Here is a 20,605-nt window from a genome sequence, read left to right on the forward strand (position 1 = left end):
TGCGAAAGTATACATTGGTTTATACACTGTGAAGTTCTGAAACATTTTGGAGAGTGCGGTGCCGGGGATGGCGCTGCTGATTAAGCCAGTGAGCTGTGGACACGCAGAGCAATCTAAAGGCGATGTTAATTTTCTGATTAGGTGATGGAAATTAGTTCACACTCAGATTTTGCTACTAATCAATGTGCTGCTAAAAATGTTACTGATTTTCATACCAAATTAATAATAATTTGTTGGGCGTCTTCTAGATATCACGCATCCCTCTCTAGGTCCAAAGGAAATTCCTGAGTTCTCTCTTATTCTTCTAGTTCTGCATCCGTGGTGTTGTTGTTTTTCTCTTCAATACTAGGCGTGTGAAATAGAATCAGAAAGTGATTTTCCCCCTGCAGGGTTTTTGTTTGCTTGTTGATTAGTTGGTTGGTTACATCAGGCAGAGAATTTTTGGAATAAACACCTACTCCCAACAAAACAGAGTAATTCAATTCTAAGTAACTAGGGGCTAATATATTTGGTGAGGTTAATCTCATTTCTTCTATACAGAGACAGATGCCCAGGTTATTACTTCTCTCAACACTGCTTATGCCATTGTTTATTTAAAGCAATCCTGTCTACTAGAAATACAATGTAAGCCACACATGTAATTTTAAGTTTTGTACGCATTCCGAAAGTAAAAAAGAACCAGGCAAAATTAATTTTACTAACCTACTTTCTTTAACTTAATATAGGCAAATGTGCTATCATTTTAACCTGTATTCAATCTACAAATTATTGGTACAATTCTCTTACTTTATATGTGTGCTACGATTTTGTCAGCTGCGGAATATTTTACATTTGCAGCACATCTCATTGTGGCGCGAGTAATCACATTTCCGGCGCTCATATGGTCGGCAGCGGCGACCACATTGAACAGGGCTGGCGTGAAAGGAAAAGTTGGATGATTTCTCTGATGTTTTGTTCAAATGAGAAAAGCTGATTAAAGTTTGAAACAAATATTAATTATTCTTCTCAGGCCCTGGATTATTTTGTTCTCAAGAGCATGTGAAATAGTATAAAAGCAGCTATGCTAACTATATTGAAGTGGACCTTTGAAAAACATGGGAGATAAGAGTCACTGCCACAATAAATACCACCCTATGTGATCCCCATTCAAAAGTAGTAATCCAGTTATTGAAAAAATATAGACAAAAGTTCTGTGAACACTGAAAACAAACGGGAGAATAAATCTCTACTTATACAAGTAAAATGTATATTTAAATTTACTTTACAGATGCAAAATGGTCACTCTATTTTGTCGGTTTTTGACATTTCTATTTGCAATAACACTTCATCATTGCAGGCAGGGTTCTGCATAGATACAGTGACAATTTTAATTACTAAAAAATGTGGTACATATACAAATAGAAAAAATGTTTTTTTTTAGAGAATTCTAAATAAATAGCCACGTTTTCAAATGCCAACAGATGGAGGGAAAGAATCTCTGGGGGCAGACTCTAAGACGGTACCCATTCCCGCATCCTAGTATTCATGCTCTGGCATAATCTCCCTCCCGTGGAGAGTAGACAAGATTTGTGACTTACCTCTAACAAATAGGCTCTGTCAAAGATGATGAGGTGTCACTTTAGGCTATGTAAGATTACCACTTCTGTCTCGCTAAGCCTTTCTGGTTTCCCTTCCCTTCCCTTACTGGTTTTGATGGGGCAAACTGCCACGTTGGAGAGTCACATATGGCAAGGAACTGAGGGTAGCTTCAGCGGACACACTGAAGACGGCAGTCCAGTGACCCATAAGGAATTGAATCCTGCCAAAACCACGGGAGCCTGGAAGTAGATCCAACCCCAGCTGAGTTTTCGGATAAAACATCAACCCTGGCTGACACCCTGTGAGAGCCCGCAGCAGAGAATCCAGAGAAACAAACTGTGCCTAGATGCGTGACCCACAGGTATCTCGAAGTTAAAGCAACAAAAAAGTAGCTTTACGCTGCTGCATTTGTGGTAATTTGTTATGCAGCGATAACTAATACATAATCTTATACAATTTTTAAGAGGCTAATATAATACATATACAAAAGTGGTGGTGATGTTGTATGATTTTCAGTATAAAATGTTGCAAATGTAGGAGAACACCACATTTTAATGACTTACATGGAGATGGTAGCTACTTTCAAAGTTTCAGTTTCAGAAAAACAGATTAAATGCATCTTCAGACAAAACAATAGAACCATTAAGATTTCATGCATGCACTTAGATTTCTAACACCCACTCTTAAATTTTAAGGAGACGAATGAGAAAGATGAATAATATTGTCAGTCCTCCAGTTTTATTTCAGCATTTTGATTTTGAAGCAGACAAGTTATCTTTGTGTTGTTGCTATTTTAAATGGTCCATTACAAAAAATTCTCCAAAAGACCTGAACAGACACTTCTCCAAAGAGGACATACAGAGGGCCCGGAGACATATGAACGGGTGCTCAGCATCACTAGCCATCAGGCAGATGCAAATTAAAACCACAATGAGATACCACTTCACACAGGTCAGAATGGCCATCATAAACAAATCAGCAAACAACAAGTGCTGGAGAGGTTGTGGAGAAAAGGGAACCTTAGTGCAGTTGGTGGGAATGCAGACTGGTGCAGCCACTGTGGAAGACAGTATGGAATTCCCTCAGAAAAATAAAAATGGAACTGCCCTTTGACCTGGTGATTCCACTGCTGGGGTTATACCCTAAGAACCCTAAAACAGCAATCCAAAAGAACCCATGCACCCCAATGTTCATAGCAGCACAATTTACAATAGCCAAGTGCTGGCAGCAACCTAAGTGCCCAAATGAGTGGATCAAAAAACTATTGTACATTTACACAATGGAATACTACACAGCAGAAAGAAAGAAGGAGCTCCTACCCTTTGTGACAGCATGGATAGAACTGGAGAGCAGTATTACAAGTGAAATAAGCCAGGTAGTGAAAGACAAAAAGCATATGATCTCACCTTTAACTGGAACCTAATCAACAAAATGAACAAGCAAGCAAAATAGAACCAGAGACATGGAAAACAAGGAGCAAACTGACAGGGACCAGAGAGGAGGGGGGAGGGGGATAGTGGTGGAAAGAAGGGGAAGGGACTAGACAAAGAACATGTACGCAGGACCCATGGGCATGGGCAACGGTGTGGGACTGACTGTGGGGATAGGGTAGGGGAGAGCAATGGGGGGAAACTTGGGTAACTGTATTAGAACAATACAAAAATAAAGTAAAAAAAAAAATCTCTACAACTTCATCTAGACATGAATGCCCAAATCTGTCAAGACTGCTTTCAGGGAAAATGATGAAGCAATTTACACTGAGGTCTTTGGGGTGTTGTTATCTATTTTCTCAATTTTGCATTTCAGAAACATGATTTCTATTGGGCTATTTATGCAAGCATATATTAAGTGTAAACCTTGGGAGAGGATGCAGGGACAGGGGAGTGAGCATTGCCTCCCTTGCTCACTTCAACAAGTAAGAACATAATTACTAGCAAAAGATGGAGAAAGAGGACTGCAGGTAAAAGAGAGAACAGAAATTGTGGGGAGAGAAATTGGGCAAAGAGAAGATGGAAAAAAGAGCTAAAAGGGTTAACAGGTTTTGAGAGGACGAGACCGAAGAGTGAAAAAGAAGTAAGGACTAAATCCCAGTTTGGAAACTGAACTGGATATACTTTTATATAACATGGAGATGATGGCAACATTTTGGAATAAACTCCTGGAAATTGTTGAGGAATGCACAATTTAGAAGTAAAAGTAATCATTCTCTGTCTCTTCCATTTAAGGGATGAATTCGAGGTTTTGAAATGATGAAAAAAATCATAAAATAAACCTTTAAATGATACATGAGATCTTAACTTTCTGAAACTAAATGGGTACTTTTTTTTCATCATCTAAATGCCATTCTGTAAAACCCTAACCAAGATTTATACCAGGACTTATAGATGGTTCTTAATAAATTTTCTGAAAAAGTTCTTTCTTACTGATTCCTTTTTTTGTCGTCAAATTGTACACTTCCACCTAAGACAGACAGATATTGAGAAATTTTGTCTCTGATAGTTTTAAAAGTGGAAGCGAGTAGAACAGATCAGAAACAAGTGGTATATTTGATTTCAAAATGTCTTAAAGAATATATCCAGTCTATCATTATTTCATGATAATCATGATAATACTGAGTAAACATATTTTTATTCAAATTTAGTAAATCATGACATCATGATAATACTGAGTAAACATATTTTTATTCAAATTTAGTAAAACATTGCAGAGAATTTCTCCAGAGCTCTCCTTGAATAATGTCAGTTGTCTATTCTTTATGCACATGATTTATTCCTTCAGTAAGCAGCTCCATCGCTTACAGTAAAATCAAGGAATTTCATCCCCCCCAAAGCTCACATTTCAGGTTATGCTCATTTGTTTATAATGTTAATTTCAGGTCTATATCTTAAACTGGAACCTTTTAAAATAGGGCGTTTACTCTGAATTCCATTTCCTTCCATGACTGGCCATATTTTATTTGGGAACTCAGAATGCAAGAGATAAAGACACAGAAAAAGTCATGAAGGAAAGACCCCACATCCTTTCTTTGTAACCAGGTTGAAAAGCAATGACACAGGATTCTGATTCAACTGATATCCACGATCACCTCATAAGGACTTGCATATAAAAGGTACTGGGCTTAATTTGGGTCTCCCCGGAAGCAGACCCTGTAGCAAGAGTTTGAACTCCAGAAATTTTGGGATGTGATCTCAGGGACACACCAATGAGGTATGAGGAAGCAAAATTTAAAAAACGCTCCAATAAAGCAAGTCATGGCTGTGGGCAACTGAAGCTTAAAATTGCCTGAGAGCACCAGGAGAGATAACAGGAAGGGAATCTTGGAGTTATTACACACCTGCAGGGCAAGAGGGCTGGGGTATTTATCCACAAACTGCGGCTTTAAAGGGGCCTCACTTGCCCTAATTTCTGCCCCATTCCAGGAGCAAGCAGACAGCCCAAGCCAAAAAGATGCAAGTGCTGGTGTTTGGAAATCGGGCAGCATGTATAGGAATGGTAAGGGCTGAAGGTATATGCTCATCTACTACAGCAACATGTATTTTTTATTTAAACTATCTTTACAACCTGCCTATCTTTGGGAAGCATTGACATAATGTCATAATCACTGCTCAGTTCCTTTAATTCGCCAGAAAATCTGGTCCAAAAGATGTCATGGATATTCAGTTACCTTTTTTCCTTTCATCCCTTACCTTCCTCCCTCGCCCCTCACCGTCCTTCCGTTTGTTTTCCTTTGCGGAACTTTCTACCTACCCACCTTCATCATGCTGCATACGCAGAGTTTGGGTGACATTTAACCACTTCAGAAGTGGTGTCTGATTTAGTTCAGAAGTGAGCATGTGACCTCATTCAGGCCAATGAGTTTGAAGGAGAGCTTTCTTAGCCGCTTTGGGAAAGAATGTGGTCTTTCATAAAAGTGGGCCCTAAGACTGTTGCAGTTTATTGTTGCCACCATAAGGGGGCGCCAGATTAAACTGGCAGGTCAAGACAGAAAGACGGAACCCAGAGAATTGTGAAAAAAATGGAGCCAGAGCCCTGATGACATTTATTATTTCAGTTCGTTAGAGACAGGTTTTTCTGTCACTTGCAGCATGAAGAGCACTGAATGATACACCCATTGAATTAGTTGCCTATGGGTGGATTAGGACTAATCCTCCCGCAAGCATCACAGAAGGTAAAAATTCATACTACTTTAATATAATTAATTTTATATCTTACTCTTATATCATAAAATCTGGTAGTTAATGTTAACAGTTAATAATTCTCTTTTGTTTTGCTGTTACCTATAAGCCATCTTTTGTAATCCCATAATGCAAAATATAATACACTAAGAGTTCAATCATCACGTTCTGAAACAATGATATATTTTTAATTTACACATTTAGATTGGAGTTTTGCAATGGATAAAGTGTTTACTATTTTAAGAGGGTGCTGGTGAAAGGAAAGGTTAACTTAATAGAACCTGCTGTGTCTACACTAGCAATTGGAGGGAAAAAAAAATCACACAGATGGTGGCATTTGCCTACGAGTGCTGTGCCAGGGGTGTCCTGGGAAGGCACGTAAATCCAGGTGGAATACCTATCTCTTCTTAAAGATATGGATGCAGATTTGTTGGAAAAATTCATTCTTCTACTCACAGTGTCAAAAGCACGGCCACTGCCACTACATCGACAATCATCAATCAATGTGGTAGTGAATATTTTATTGACCCCTTAGTATGGGCCCAATCGGCAAGAAATTCAGCTTTCTTCTAGACTAACAGTGGGTCATCTGTGGTTATTTTCCTACTAACAAAGCAAGGTACTTAGCAACTGACAAACAGAACCAGAGGTGGCGAACTCATTTTCACCGAGGGCCACATCAGCCTCATGGTTGCCTTCAAAGGGCCGAATGTAACTTTAGGACTGTATGAATGTAACTACCCCTTAACTGTTAAGCGAGAGCTCAGTGCTGCTGCTGGGTAGAAACAAGGCACCTGGGCGGATAAAACAAGGTGGAGGGCCGGATTCGGCCTGCGGGGCTTGCGTTTGCCACCTGTGCAGTAAACTATCAGTAAATGTTGTCTTTTGTAATCTAACACAGCCAGCTCTGTAACTCCCTTAAGCATGGGATTAAGTGAAGTTTCGTGCTGGACAGTTTAGCGCACACTTGGCATGGATGTATAAAGAAATGAAGGAATGACCCCAAATGCCTGGCACACGGGACGTAGAAAGCAATGAACATAGTAAGAGAAATCTTGCTGCAGGCTCGAAGGTAACAGGAAGACAAGACGGGTTTCCTCGGGCTTCCTGAGAGTATAAAGGCGCAGTCGGATTTGGAGATTTGTGGTATATAACGGAGGAGGAAAGAAGGTAGACGTTCTGCGTGGGCCAGGCAGGGCGGGAAGGCAAGGAAGAACCCAGGACAAGTGGGAGGGACATTGGGCGGTCCCACTCCGAAGGCAGCCTGAGTGAAACCAACACGTGGGAGGAAATGTTGGAAGATACCCAGAGCTGTGTTACAGAGGGTCTGAAAAGCATGGGCTAGGAAAAAAGTTACCGAGGAATGTTTGCCCTTGCTGAATCCTCAGCAGCCGCCAGATAGGTCTCAGGACTGTGTGCCTGGGGTTTTGTGACTAGTAGATGCCCCTGCTAGGACCAAGCGGGCACTGCAGGGGCGTGTGTCAGCAGTTCCAGGACACAGGTGGCATTCACACTCGTGGCGCATCTGAAGGGCTGGGAGGGAAGCTAGATTAACATAGATTATGATGTGTTATTTTTTTGTAGAGTTTTGTTACTGTCTGGAAAACTATTTTATTTTTTCAGCTCTCTAGGAACAATACTGAAAAAAAAAAAGAACAGTAGCTAATACTTATTGCAGGTTTACTTTGTATCAGGCACAACAGTAAGATCGCATGTGTTATATCTCTGTCCATTCTTGCAGTGACATTTGTCTTCTATAATCAGGTGAGGAAACCAAGACCCAGAGAGACCACACGGCTAGTAAGGCACGTGCCGTAGGCTGTCACGGGGCGGCCCCAGTGAGTCATGTCTTCCAGAATTCATGTCAGCCTCCCCGCCAACCTGTCAGCTGACTGAAAATGCATGCGAGCCCTAGCCAAGTCCTCTGAGCTTTGGCTCTATCAGCAGAACAGCCCGGCTGACTGACAGACTGTGCAAGTATAAATGGTTATCATTTCAAGTCAGTGTAAGTTTTAGGGGAATTGTTACCTAACACTTTTGTAACAGTTGAAACTCTTATCTAGAGGAAGGCCAGAAATGGGTGTAAGGCTTGGTTCAGAGTTCTTTTTTTTTTTTTTAAGATCTTATTTATTTATGTTTAGAGGGGAAGGAAGGAAGAACAGGAGAGAAACATCAATGTGTGGTTGCCTCTCGCACGCCCCCTACTGGGGACCTGGCCTGTAACCCAGGTATGTGCCCTGACTGGGACTCAAGCCAGCAACCTCTTGCTATGCAGGCACTCAATCCACTGAGGCACACCAGCCAGGGCCAGAGTTCTTAAATAATGCTACTAATATCTTCGAAATGCTGCTTTTTGAATGTGTGACTGAGGGAAGGCTCAAGACTTTGCAAGAGGCACCTGTACAAAAATTCATAGCACACTAGTGGAGGTAATCATTAAAGAGAGGATTTTAGAGGATCATTATGAAAAGACTTAATAGCAGCTTGTATTTATCGGCTTCATGGTCTGTATCAGCCATTGCCCAAAGCAGTGAAGGAGGGGAAGAAATCCTTAGACTTCCTCCCTCCTCCTGCTCCAGGCTGCTGCCAGTACCTCCCACTGGCTAAACCTACCCAGAAGCTGGTGGGCGGGCAAGCCTAGGAAATTAGGCGGGGAGAGGCCGGCCTCCTGCAATATCCAACATAGGAAGGAAAGGCACGGGAATAGATCTGAGAGCACAGGGTAGATGACGAGGGCATATCTGGGTTACACGTCCCGAAAAGGGCTATGTTTCAAAAGTATAAATAAGACAAATGGGCTCCCGTGCTCTGTCAAAGTTGAATACGTATCCTCTGCTGTTTGATGGATGTGCTCCACCCGCACCGAGAGACAAAAGCTTTCAGAAAAAGCCTCACCGCTGTCTCAGAAGACACTGCGTGAATATTCCCATGAATGGAGCTCGTAGTCAAGGCACACACAGACACTCGCCAGCCATCCTGTTTATCCTTACCAATGAGAGTGTGGGCCAAGGCCGAGAGCAGTGGCGTCGCCTGACAGCTGGGAATGCAGAGTCTCAGACCCTATGCCAGACCCACTGAATCAGAAACCTCATTTCAACGGAATCCTGAAGTGATTCACGGGCACGTAAAGGGCTGAGAAATGCTTCCTGGCAGACAGATCCTTTCTTCCTTCTGACTGTATTAGAATTGATGGTACCTACCTTGTAATAGTAACCACAAGGTAGCTCCTCATCACAAAGTACTCATAGTATCTACTGTGTCTTTAGTTCCTCACTAAACCCTGGGGTAGGGGTGGGGGAGTGGGGGTCAGCAAACATGTCTCATAATGCATCAGCATCAGCATAGTGAAAATAAGGAAATAGAAGCCCCAAAGATTTAACTAAATTGCCTATAGTTATGAGCTACTATGTGGTGAACTTGTGTCGGGAGTTGTTAACTGCAAGTGCAGTGATCTTTTTAGCACTGAAATGAGGTGTGGGTGGGGGGTGGGGGGAGACGGGGCAGAGACAGATAGTACCCAAATCATGATAGTATTTGAGGTCACAGTCAGAAGTAACCACATATGAACTAAGAAACTGGAAAGAGGTATCTCAAAAACACTGAAGTGATCCCTTAATCCCATAGCATCTTGGGGCCAGTAGAAACAATTGAAGATGTTAAGGTCACCTTCCTTCATTATTTTAGTACTTCAAGCTGTTTTCATCTGCTCTGAAACCCTATAAAAATCTGAAACATAACGGGTCCTTTCTATTCATTTTTCTGTTTTTTTTTTTTTTTTTTCTAGGTTGTCTGTTATTTGTCACCAGGGAATGGGTACCTAGCAGGAGTCCCCAACCTTTTGGGCACCAAGGACTGTTTTCATGGAAGACAATTTTCCCACGGATGGGGTGGGGGTGAGGCGGACAGGAGGCGGAGCTCAGGTGGTGCTGTGAAGGCATCCACGGAAGGGGAGGAGGGAGGTTGGGGACCCCTCTACAGAGCACCTGAACACTCAGTTTACTCTCTCCCTTCCCCGGCATCGTCAGTGACCCCGGCAGGAACATGCGCATCACTGATGCAAACAGGACAGCAAGCGGCTTCGATCCAAGGCAATAACTGCATTGGTCTAGAATCTGTAAGGACAGTCAGAGCGAAAACAAAAGCAATCTCCACGACAGTCATTTAGACTGGGATCGAGTGGCAGACTTTCATTCTTTCATAAAAGTCTAAGCCCAAGAATTATTGCTCCAATCAAAAGTGTTGATGTAACCCACATCATAAACAGGCGGAATGTGTCACCTTCATAAGAAATTTATTTTTAGACTGTGTTTAAGGTATAATCATCAGTCACAGGTTGCCTACAGATCGCTACCATCAGGACAAATGGAGTTCTCTCGAAATATCCTTGCAGTGACTTTGGTTTCTGGCCCATTTCCTGGTCTATCTCTTTTTCCTCCACACACTTAGCCAACCGTGCCAAAGATGGACTATACTTTTCTCGGTGATAACTGAAAATGTTCACAAATTATAACTGCACCCTTCCATTCAGTTCAAATACTTTTACTTCTACAGCAAAGACAGATTGATTTTTCCCTAGCAACAAACACTGAAATGGTCTCTTCGATGTCTTGTAATTAGTTCAAATATCGGTACGCGCATTAAAAGGTGGCAAAACAGAACCTGCCCATTAGACCCTTATCAGACCCTTCATAACCCACGCAGTGGCCTTGCCCTGAACTATCAGGTGGATAAATGAGGAGAATGCTGATTTTGGCACCCAGCTTACTCTCGGATAATCTAGCTCATCCTTCTTGGCTGACATGAGACAGAAATAACATCAAAGGGTGATAAAGTCTTTCCCGCAAACCTGGGGTTCCACGCTTCACTGGCCCCAGGCCTAATCTATCAATCCATTTTCTACACAATAAAAGGTAAGAAACCCATTACAGATCAGTTCTAAGCCCCGGCAGGTGGTCGACGACAAAAACGGAATACATCAACCAGCCCAGCGTTCAGTGTCTCTTTCCCGGGGTTGGAAGCACTAGGGGTCAGATGACATGCATGTAGTAGTCGGGGCTTGGTATTAAATTCTTTGAGGTCCATAAATAATCTCCCCCATGGTACCGCACGTGTATAAAGGCTTGACAGGAAAGTTCATTTTTGGTATGATTCCGACCTTTCGTCCAAACAGCACTGTTGTGTATAGTTTGCATTGCATATTGGCTTGGCACACGTGTAATAAAGGAAATTGGGTTAGACTTCACAATCCATGCTCTTAAGTACAGCTTTAATCTTCATTTGTTATTCGACCTCAGTTTAAGGAGTTCGTCTATGAAAGCCTCCACTTAATGGCATTTCAAGATTACTAAATTATTAGAAAGGTAACCCCTCTGGTCTCAGAGTTGACACTATATAATCTAGTCGTTCCAAAGCCCAGGCACCGCAGAAAGAGAAGGCGCACATTTTCATATTAGCGAGGCCTCTTTTTATTATATCATTTCTTCTCCTTTCTAAAATTCCCTGCTATAGGGCAAACATCTTTGTGTTAATAAACGACTTCACTTCAAAAATGTTACGCTAAAGGTCAGAGTTATGAAATTTTCACTCCTTTTTTTCTCCTCATCATTATACTTTTCTGCATTTTAAATTCATTGTGAACAGGGAGGGAACTTTGCCAAGAATAGTGTTATCTGTTTTTAATCTGAAATTAGTTTAGCTTTTTAAATACAGTCTGGTCTGTAGCATATGTAAAGGACAACTTTTCATACTGAGTACACATTATCAGTACACAGGATATGCTTCCGTATACATATATGTGAAAAGTATAGTTTTAATATGGAAATGACTCGCTGCGCACATGTCACATTTGACAATGCGTGCTGGCTTTTTGTTTGCTATTTGTTTGCTCAAAATAGCATTTCATTGAAATGAATGGATTATTTAGTGTTAAGTTAAGGTTTCCTCATAGAACATCGGCCTCCAAGGAAACTTTCTACAAATGGCTCCCCATCACTCCACCAAAACGGGGGAAACCCATACCAAAAACGGAGGGGCGGGAAAGGAGTGTGGACGACAAGTTCAATTACACTCTGTCGGGCGTTCTGACTTAGGCTGGGTGAGTAGATTGATCGCAAAGACACTCAGGGCTAAACAAGTCATCTTAAATCACGCTTATACTTAAAACGTGGAAATGTTGGCGTTTGAAAGCAATGATGGACAACTTGGACTTCATAGCCAAGGCAAGGAGAAAAATCCATCATTTTCCTACACATTTTATCAGAAGTGCTAGCTGCTCCTAGATAATAGGAATAACGGAATCAGAAGGCTGAAGGAACACCGACGGGACACCCTTGGGACCAGCCAGGAGGCCCCTTTGGTGGCCCTGGTACCTCTAACCCTTCTTCCCTCTTTCAGCTCCTGGATTCACAATGGCACCCAAGGACCATATTTCTTTCTTCCCAAGAGCCACATTGATAACTGTTTGATGGAGATAGTGAATACTATTCAGCCTTCAAAAACAAGGCAGTCCTGCCATCTGCAAGAATATGGATCTACCCGGAGGACATCAGGCTAAGTAAAAGGTGAAAAAAGCCAGTCACATAAGGACAATACTGCACGATTCCACTTGCAACTAGAATAGTCAAAATGATATCGACAGAGAGTAGAATGCTGGCCAGCAGGGCAAGGGGGACAAGGATGCGGGAGTTGTCCGATGGGCGTCGAGTTTCAGTTATGCAGGATGAAACACTTCTGGAGATGCGCTGCCCAACACAGTGCCTATGGTTAATAATACCGTATTGTGCACTTGAAGGTTGGTTAAGAGGGTAGATCTCATGTGAAGTGCTCGCAGCACAATAAAAAGAGAGAAGTCGATGCTGCAAGAGTTTTGTGCTTGGTCTTTGTGTTTTCCCATTTCAACATTATCCCTAATAGTTTACATTGAAGCTAACATTTTTGACCAATTACAATGTGCCAGACACCGTGTTTGGCAATTCTCATGCACTATGTCATTGAATTTTCACCACAACCTGTATAGTATGTTCTATTACTACCTGAATTTTGTGGATGTTATGACGGAAGTGTGCACAGGGTAGGTCAAAGGCCACACAGCAAATAATGGGGTAGAACCCATAATCCATAAATCTTGCTCTTAATCTCCATGATAAATTGCCTCCTCACCACTCCTGTTTACTTTTCTTTTTTGGTTTGTAAAATGTCTCAACCATATCCTTTGCATTGCCTAACATTTCAATAAGTTGGAAAATTGAAAACCGCATATTGTTATTATATACTTACTCTCATTAAAGAGTGATTCATTTGGTAGTAATGGCAACCAGGTTTCTTGGAGAGTCCTAACTTCTCAACTTCACTGAAGGATCAAGTGAGCAAGAGCAGTGCCCCTGCTCAGTTTACCCACCAGGGAGCTGGATTATAGTAGAACTAACAGGATTATATACATAAGTATGAGGTCTTTCCAAAAAAACTCCAGCCATTGTTAATATAACAAGAATGGTTTGTGCAACATCAATGTAGACTGGAATGCACATGTGTGAACAATGACGACTTCACTGTTCTAGTCAGTGAGGGCAGTGGACGCTGTTCCGTGAGCATGTGTCCTGTGTGGCTTGTCGCACTCAAAAATCACTGAGTGGAGCAATGGATGTGCATTTAATTTTGCATGACACTTATATATTCCTCCATGGAAACTGTTCAGATGATTCAGAAGGCCGCAGCTATGGGCAAATGGTGATCGGCAGATTCATCATGACAACACACTCACTCATGCATCATGTCTCATGCAGAGTTTTTTGATGAAACATCAAATCAGCCAGGTGACTCAGGCCCCCTACAGCTCACATGTGGCACCCTGCCACTTCTGGTTATAGCATTTCCCAAAACTAAAATCACCTTTGAAAGAGAAGAGATTTCAGATCATTGATGAGATTCAGGAAAATACAAAGGGGCAACTGGTGGCAACTGGGAGAACTGTGTGAGGTCCCAAGATGCCTATTTTGAAGGGGACTGAGGCATTCACTGTGCTATGTACGGTGTTTCTTGTCTATTGTATCTTCTAGAAATGTCTCTATTTTTTCATAGTACATGGCTGGATACCTTCTGGACAGACCTCATGTATATATATATATATGTGTGTGTGTGTGTGTGTGTGTGTGTGTAAGTTAATATGTATATAACTAATATTTTAAAGTAGAACACTCATGAGAGTGAAAGAGGGAGATATTAAAGATTATGATGGGAAACCAGGCAAAGCCAGGACCGTCAGAGCAAACTGAGATGTACTCATGACACTCCAGCCAGTAGCAATGACACCCATCCGGTGCGAAATGATAGGAGGCAAAGTCAAGGATGCTTATGTTATAAACTTGTAATTACTGGTCGCCTCCTCAACTCTCAGCCTCAAATTATTTAGCATCTATAGATAAGAGATATGAATAGGTACAGTGCCGAGCCTTATGTAATTCTGAATGCCCTTTAAGTGGAGCAAGGGAGGGAACTCATTACGGTATGCTTAGAACAGCATGTGGCACATAGTGGTCACTCATTACATGTTTGTGGAATGAATGATTTTATGAATGAGTAAATATTAGGATGTAGTTATCAAATACATAAAGAAAACTTCCAAAGTGAAGATTTAGAAAAGATAGCAGGCCGTATGCCTTACTAGTAAATAGGTAAAAACCATTTTCTTGCATCTCCTGGAAAGATCCTTCACTGTAGTAAAAAAGAAAAAGTAGTAATTAACACTAAGGGCAGGATTGGATGGTCACTACCAGAACAGGCTATTAATCATGGTATCTGATAGGACAATAACCTATTAGAGCAAATGTCTATTTTTGAACAAGGAGTAAAAAAGTGAAGCTTTAGCTTAATTTAATTTTCTCACTTTAAAAAATATCCTCATCTGAGGGTATGCTTATTAATTTTACAGAGATAGAGAAAGAGAGACAAATATCGATGTGAGAGAGAAACATCAACTGGTTGCCTGTTGCATGCACCCCAACGAGGGATTAAACCTTCAACCTAGGTATGCACCCTGACCAGGAATCAGACCTGCAACCTTTTGGTGTATGGGATGATGCACCAACCAACTCCACCATCCGGCTAGAACTAATTTTCCTGCTTTTACTATTCATATTTATAGTAATGACTAATAATGCCTGGCAATACGTGGCAAACATTTATTAACCAGACACAAATGAAAAGAACAAATCTAAAGTGTTTACTCCTTGGATGGATATGTAGAAGTAAAATAATTAGAAGTTAATGCAAAATGAATTAGATTTCTGATAATTTAGATACAGTCATTTGTATATTATAGCAAATAGCCTGGCCTCTGAACTTCAATAGGCTTTTTCTCTCATAATATGTATTTTGTGACTTAGTTTGAAAATGATCCTGCACTATTATCAATATTGTAAAGGTTATTCTTATATGGATACTTTGCTACATATATTATGTTTTTAAACCTAATTTTTTTCCTAGGTAAAGTACATCAGATTTTTTTTATTAAGATGTGCTTAACTGAAATTCACTTCCTAGCAAAATGTCTTATTTGTGCTTATAAAATGTTTTGGTCTTTATATGCACTATTTTATACTGTTTAGGCATTAACAAACTAGTTATTTTCCATTTTCAAATAAATGATAAAACATGAAAAAATTTAAAGTTATTCAACAAAATGAAAATATATTTATTATGACTAATTGGAATGTATGATATATTTTGTCTATAAAGTTACTTAACACCAAAAACAGTATACGTATATATAAATATAAAACTAATTCTGAAACACAAAAATATCCTTTCTTGTATTACATAATCACAAATGCTCTATTCGGGTAAAGAAAGTTTGGGAAAATAACTTGAAAACATAGTATCCAGCTTTCCAAAAAGGGCAAGAAGCAAAGCAGAAACTCTCACAATTTCTTTAAATGAAAAGAAATCCCAGTTTTTACCTTTAACGGAGCAATGGGATGCAATGGGAAACTGTGTTTTTCTTGGTTTCTAGCATGTTTATCCACAGAATAATCATGGACTTCACAAAAAATTTACAAAAAAAACACGTTATTTTCAAATAACTTATATTTAAATAGAGGGCAGTGTATTCTCAGATACATCACATAACCTTCCAACAACTCAGCATCCTAATCTAGAAGATGTGAGAGTAATTTAGCTTCATTAGGCTCCTTTCATCTGAATAATTCTGTGAGTCTACAAAATAAATGTTCCATCTTTTCATCTTTTCAATTAAGTATACAACATGACTCCAAACTAAAAACTGATAATACACACTTTATGAAGTGTATGATTGGCCGCTGTGCTGTACACCTGGAACCTATTTAGTACTGAAACATAAAGGTGGCACAGTAATTGGAAAACTGGGTGGATACACAGGATACAGCATGCTAGAGTTAGCCATGGGAAAGGCACCTGATACCGGAGATTGCGATAGTAGAGCATTTACGTAGATGCTATGTATTAAGGAACTGGCCTATTTGTACCTCAGCAACTATGACCTACTAGTAGCATTATACCACCCACACCAGCATTTGGATGGAGGAGGGGGCTGGAGAATATAGGGGAAGGGACCTCATTATTCCTTCTCTCATCTAATGACTCCATACTTGAGGATTTATGGGGATCAAGAGCGTTTGTTGAATACCTTGGCCATCGTTTCTCACTTTATTGTAAACTACAGAGTTGGGTACTGATCTAAATCTGGCACTGATCATTTTTTCCCCTAAATTTAAATCAACAGGGATGGGGGCAGCACATAGAGATTGAGAAGAGACAAATTTGAATTTGGCTACTGAATAAGATCCCAAATCTGAAGACATTTGGTGGCAAAAGTATAGCATTAAAATAACTTGCGGATGGAACCCAGATATTATGGATGATCTAGTAATGTAAGTCTCGGTGTTCATAGTCTTGGTTTTACTTTTCTTTCATAAAAAATTATTTTTATGCTTGATTCATGTTTCACTATTTAGGAAGCTGCTATTGTGTGTCTTAGATGGTTCTCTCACATTTCCTAGAATTATAGATTTTGTGTTCAGTTTTGTAATATTGAAATGCACTGGGATATTGTGAAGCATTTCGGGGTGTCACTCCTTGTTTTCTTCCTGAAGGGAATAATTTTATTTGTATCATTTTGTGGCTACAAAATTTAATTATGAAGAAAACAGATTCCCGCAAGTGTCTGTATTTTCACATGGCTGTTTTGAAATAATTAAAACAAGAAACTTTACATTTTCAGCAGTAAAAAAAATTTACTTTAAAATGTGTTACTCTGACTATGCCCATAACTGAAAGGAAGTGTTGATATATAAAAATAAAAGGGATTTTTTTTCAAATACTTAGTTGCTTGAATTATAGAGATCTAAATTCACATTTTGATTTTAATGTCAAAAATTGGTTCTTTCCAGTTCATAAATTTTTGATCGGTCATGTAAATGATCCATTACGAGAACTTCAGCATCATCAATTTTAAAAGTATAATAAATAACCTGACACAATCCAAAATAAAGTCACTTATTTTCTTTGCAAATCACCTACGGACAGAAACTTTTCTCAGTATAACTTCTTCACACCTCTCAGTTTTGCTGGATACTGATGAATAACAAGCAATTCAGAGGCAATTGTGCCATGTTTGAAAGAAGCCATTTTACATTACATGAAAATTAGAGTTCTGCAGTATCTCCTTGGTATGGCTTTGCTACAGCTCTAAAGGATTACAACTTGCGTTATATTTTGAATGGAACAAAGTTAACAGGTATTAAATATGCCCGGTAAGGCAGCAAAACTGTGATCCAAAGTGCATCAGAGATTTCAAAATATCCTTCGAGGGTTGAAAGCACATATGGGGAAAGTTCCTACGGGGACAAAGAAAGTTAAGGGAGAAACAGCCTTAGGTAAAGAGGGGTCCGACCTTGGCTAAGAGGCGGGTTAAAGTTGGAGTACTGAAAGTGTGTGGATGGAAATTGGCCCCTAGCTCAAAACCACCACATGATAAATGCTCTTCCCTTAGCACTAACCTATAAGTGAAAATAAAAATAAGTCAAAATGAAAAGTATGTGGTTCTCATCTAAAGAAATTGAACACAGTATCTAGAAAGAAGCTCAGCAGTTGGTGTGGGCAACTCAAAGACCACTGCGTTATAGACTTTGAAGGGATCTTTCCGCAATAGTCAGCCCTTTGTGTTAGCACATAGAGTAAAATATCCCAGTCGACAAGATCCACCCAGGTACTTAGTGCTTTCTATGTTCTCATTCTTACATATAAATCTATAAAGGATCCAGCCCTGGCTGGTGTAGCTCAGTGGACTGAGTGCAGGCCTGTGAACCAAAGTATCGCCGGTTTGATTCCCAGTCAGGGCACATGTCTGGGTTGCAGGCCAGGTCCCCAGTATGGGGTATGCTAGAGGCAACCACACATTGATGTTTTACTCCCTTTCTCCCTGCCTCCCCTATCTCTCTAAAAATAAATAAATATTTTAAATCTATAAAGGATCACTAGCTGTATGAGCAAAATCTACAGCCCCAAAAGAGAAAATGACAAATTCCTTGGAAGGTACAACTTACAAAAGCTGGCACGCACAAAACGTGAAAAATCTAACCATCCTGTTTGTATGAAAGACACTAAAAAACCAATTATCAAAAAATTTCCCATAAAAAAATAACTCCACACCCAGGTGGCTTTCCAACTGAATTCTTTGAAACATCATGAGGAGAAATAATATCAATCTTTAGTAATTTTCCCCCCAAAAAACAGAGTACCTCTCAACTTGTTTTATAAGACTACTCTAACATTGCTGTCAACACTTAAGAGGATATTACAAAAAAACACAATTTTTCTGACATGAACAAAGATATAAAAATCTTAACCCACATATTAGAAAATTCAATCCAGCAATCTATAAAAAGTACAAGACATCATGGCCAGTAGGATTCATTCAGTCATCTCCAAACAGTTTCACATTCTGAAACCACTACCTATCATTTGCCATGTTCATGCAAAGGAGAACAATCATATAATTATTTTCATAAATACACAGAAAGTATTGAACTATGTTCAATACTTATTCATAATAAAGACTTGATAAGCTGAGAGGAAGGAGAAATTTCTTATCTGATTAAGAGGACCTATCCCAAATCCTACAACTAGCATCATATTTAACGATGAATTGCTGAAAGCTTTCCACCCGAGCCAGAGCATGAGTCAATACTTCCAATGATCAACATTTCCATCCACATTGTTTTGGAGGTCCTAGTCTATACAAAGAATAAATAAACAAAATCATAAGGATTGAAAAGAAAGAAACTACTTCTATTTGATGACATGATTGTACACATAAAACAAATACCAAAGATTCTATAAACTATTAATAGGTGAATTTAGCAAGGACACGGGATATTACTTAATATACAAAAATCTATTATATTTTATGTGCCAGCAACAAAAAGAAAATAAAATGTTAAATGAGTTGCATTTATAACAGGATCACAACATCGAACGTTTGGGATTCAATCTAACACAAGATGTGCAAGTCCTCTGGACTGAAAACTGGCCAATATTACCCAAGTGACAATATAGAGACAAATAAATGGAGAGATGTAAGATCAGATGACTCAGTGTTATAAAGATGTTAACTATCTACAGATTCAACAGAATGCTAATTAATATCCTGACATGCTTTAATAAAATTTGACAAGTTGGTTCTAAAATTTACTTGTTTTTTCCTTTTCCTTTTTTTACATTAAATTTATGGGGGTGACATTGGTTAATAAAATTTATATAGGTTTCAGATGTACAGTTCTAGAATATCTCAGCTGTACACTGTACTGTGTGCTCACCCTCCCAAGTCAAGTCTCCTGCCGTCACCATTTATCCCCCCTTTACCCTCTGCTACCTCCCCCAGCCCCCTTCTCTAGTAATTATCATGCTGTTGTCTCTGTGAGGTGTTACTCTTTGTTTGGTTTTTCCTTAATCTCTTCACCTTTTTCACACAGGCCTGCAAAGCCTCTCCCCTCTGACAGCTGTCAGTCTGCTCTCTGTCTATGAGTCTGTCTCTATTTTGTTTGTTAGCTTATTTTGTTCACTAGATTCCACATAGGAGTGAGATCATATGGTACTTGTCTTTCTCCAACTGGCTCATTTCATTCAGCATAATGCTGTCCAGGTCCACCCATGCTGTCGTGAAGGGTAAGATTTCCTTCTTTTTTTTTTTTTTTTTGGCAAACCAAAGAACCATAAATAATAAGGGCAATATGGACTAAAAAGAACAAAGTTCGATGGTTTACATGACCAGATCCCAATTTTTAAAAATAAAACAACCATATGTATGCATATAGCAGAATATTAGTCATAAAAGAGAACAAAGTTCTGGTGCAGGGTACAACATGGATGAACCTTGAAAATGTTAAGTAAAATAATCTAGACACAGAAGGGACAAATATATATGAGTCCATATATGAAGTGTCTAGAACTGGTAAAATTCACAGAGACAGAAACTGGGTAAGAGGTTACTTTGGGGAGGGCAGTTGATGGGGAAAGGGGTGGGGAGTCATTGCTTAATGGTTACAGAATTTCTGTTTGGGCTGATGAAAAAGTTATGGGAAAAGATGATGGTGATGGTTGCACATTGTGAGTGTAACAAATGACACTGAATTGTACACTTAAAATCATTAAAATGCCATGTTTTTCACACACACACACAGATACACACACATACACACACACGATGATTTAAAAAATAAACAACCAGTAAATGGTACACTTTAAAATGAGTGAATGGCATGGCATATGAATTATATCTCAATAAAGTTGTTCAAAAGTGACTGTCATTAAGCCGTTAC

At 39.7% G+C, this 20,605-nt stretch overlaps 1 protein-coding gene across 3 annotated transcripts in view; it reads right to left on the reverse strand.

The window, feature by feature from the left end:
* DMD (dystrophin) overlaps positions 1-20,605 on the reverse strand; it is a 1,951,120-nt gene that overhangs the window by 733,413 nt on the left and 1,197,102 nt on the right. The window lies entirely within an intron of this gene.

This window comes from Phyllostomus discolor, chromosome X, assembly GCF_004126475.2.
Source record: "Phyllostomus discolor isolate MPI-MPIP mPhyDis1 chromosome X, mPhyDis1.pri.v3, whole genome shotgun sequence".
NCBI lineage: Eukaryota > Metazoa > Chordata > Mammalia > Chiroptera > Phyllostomidae > Phyllostomus > Phyllostomus discolor.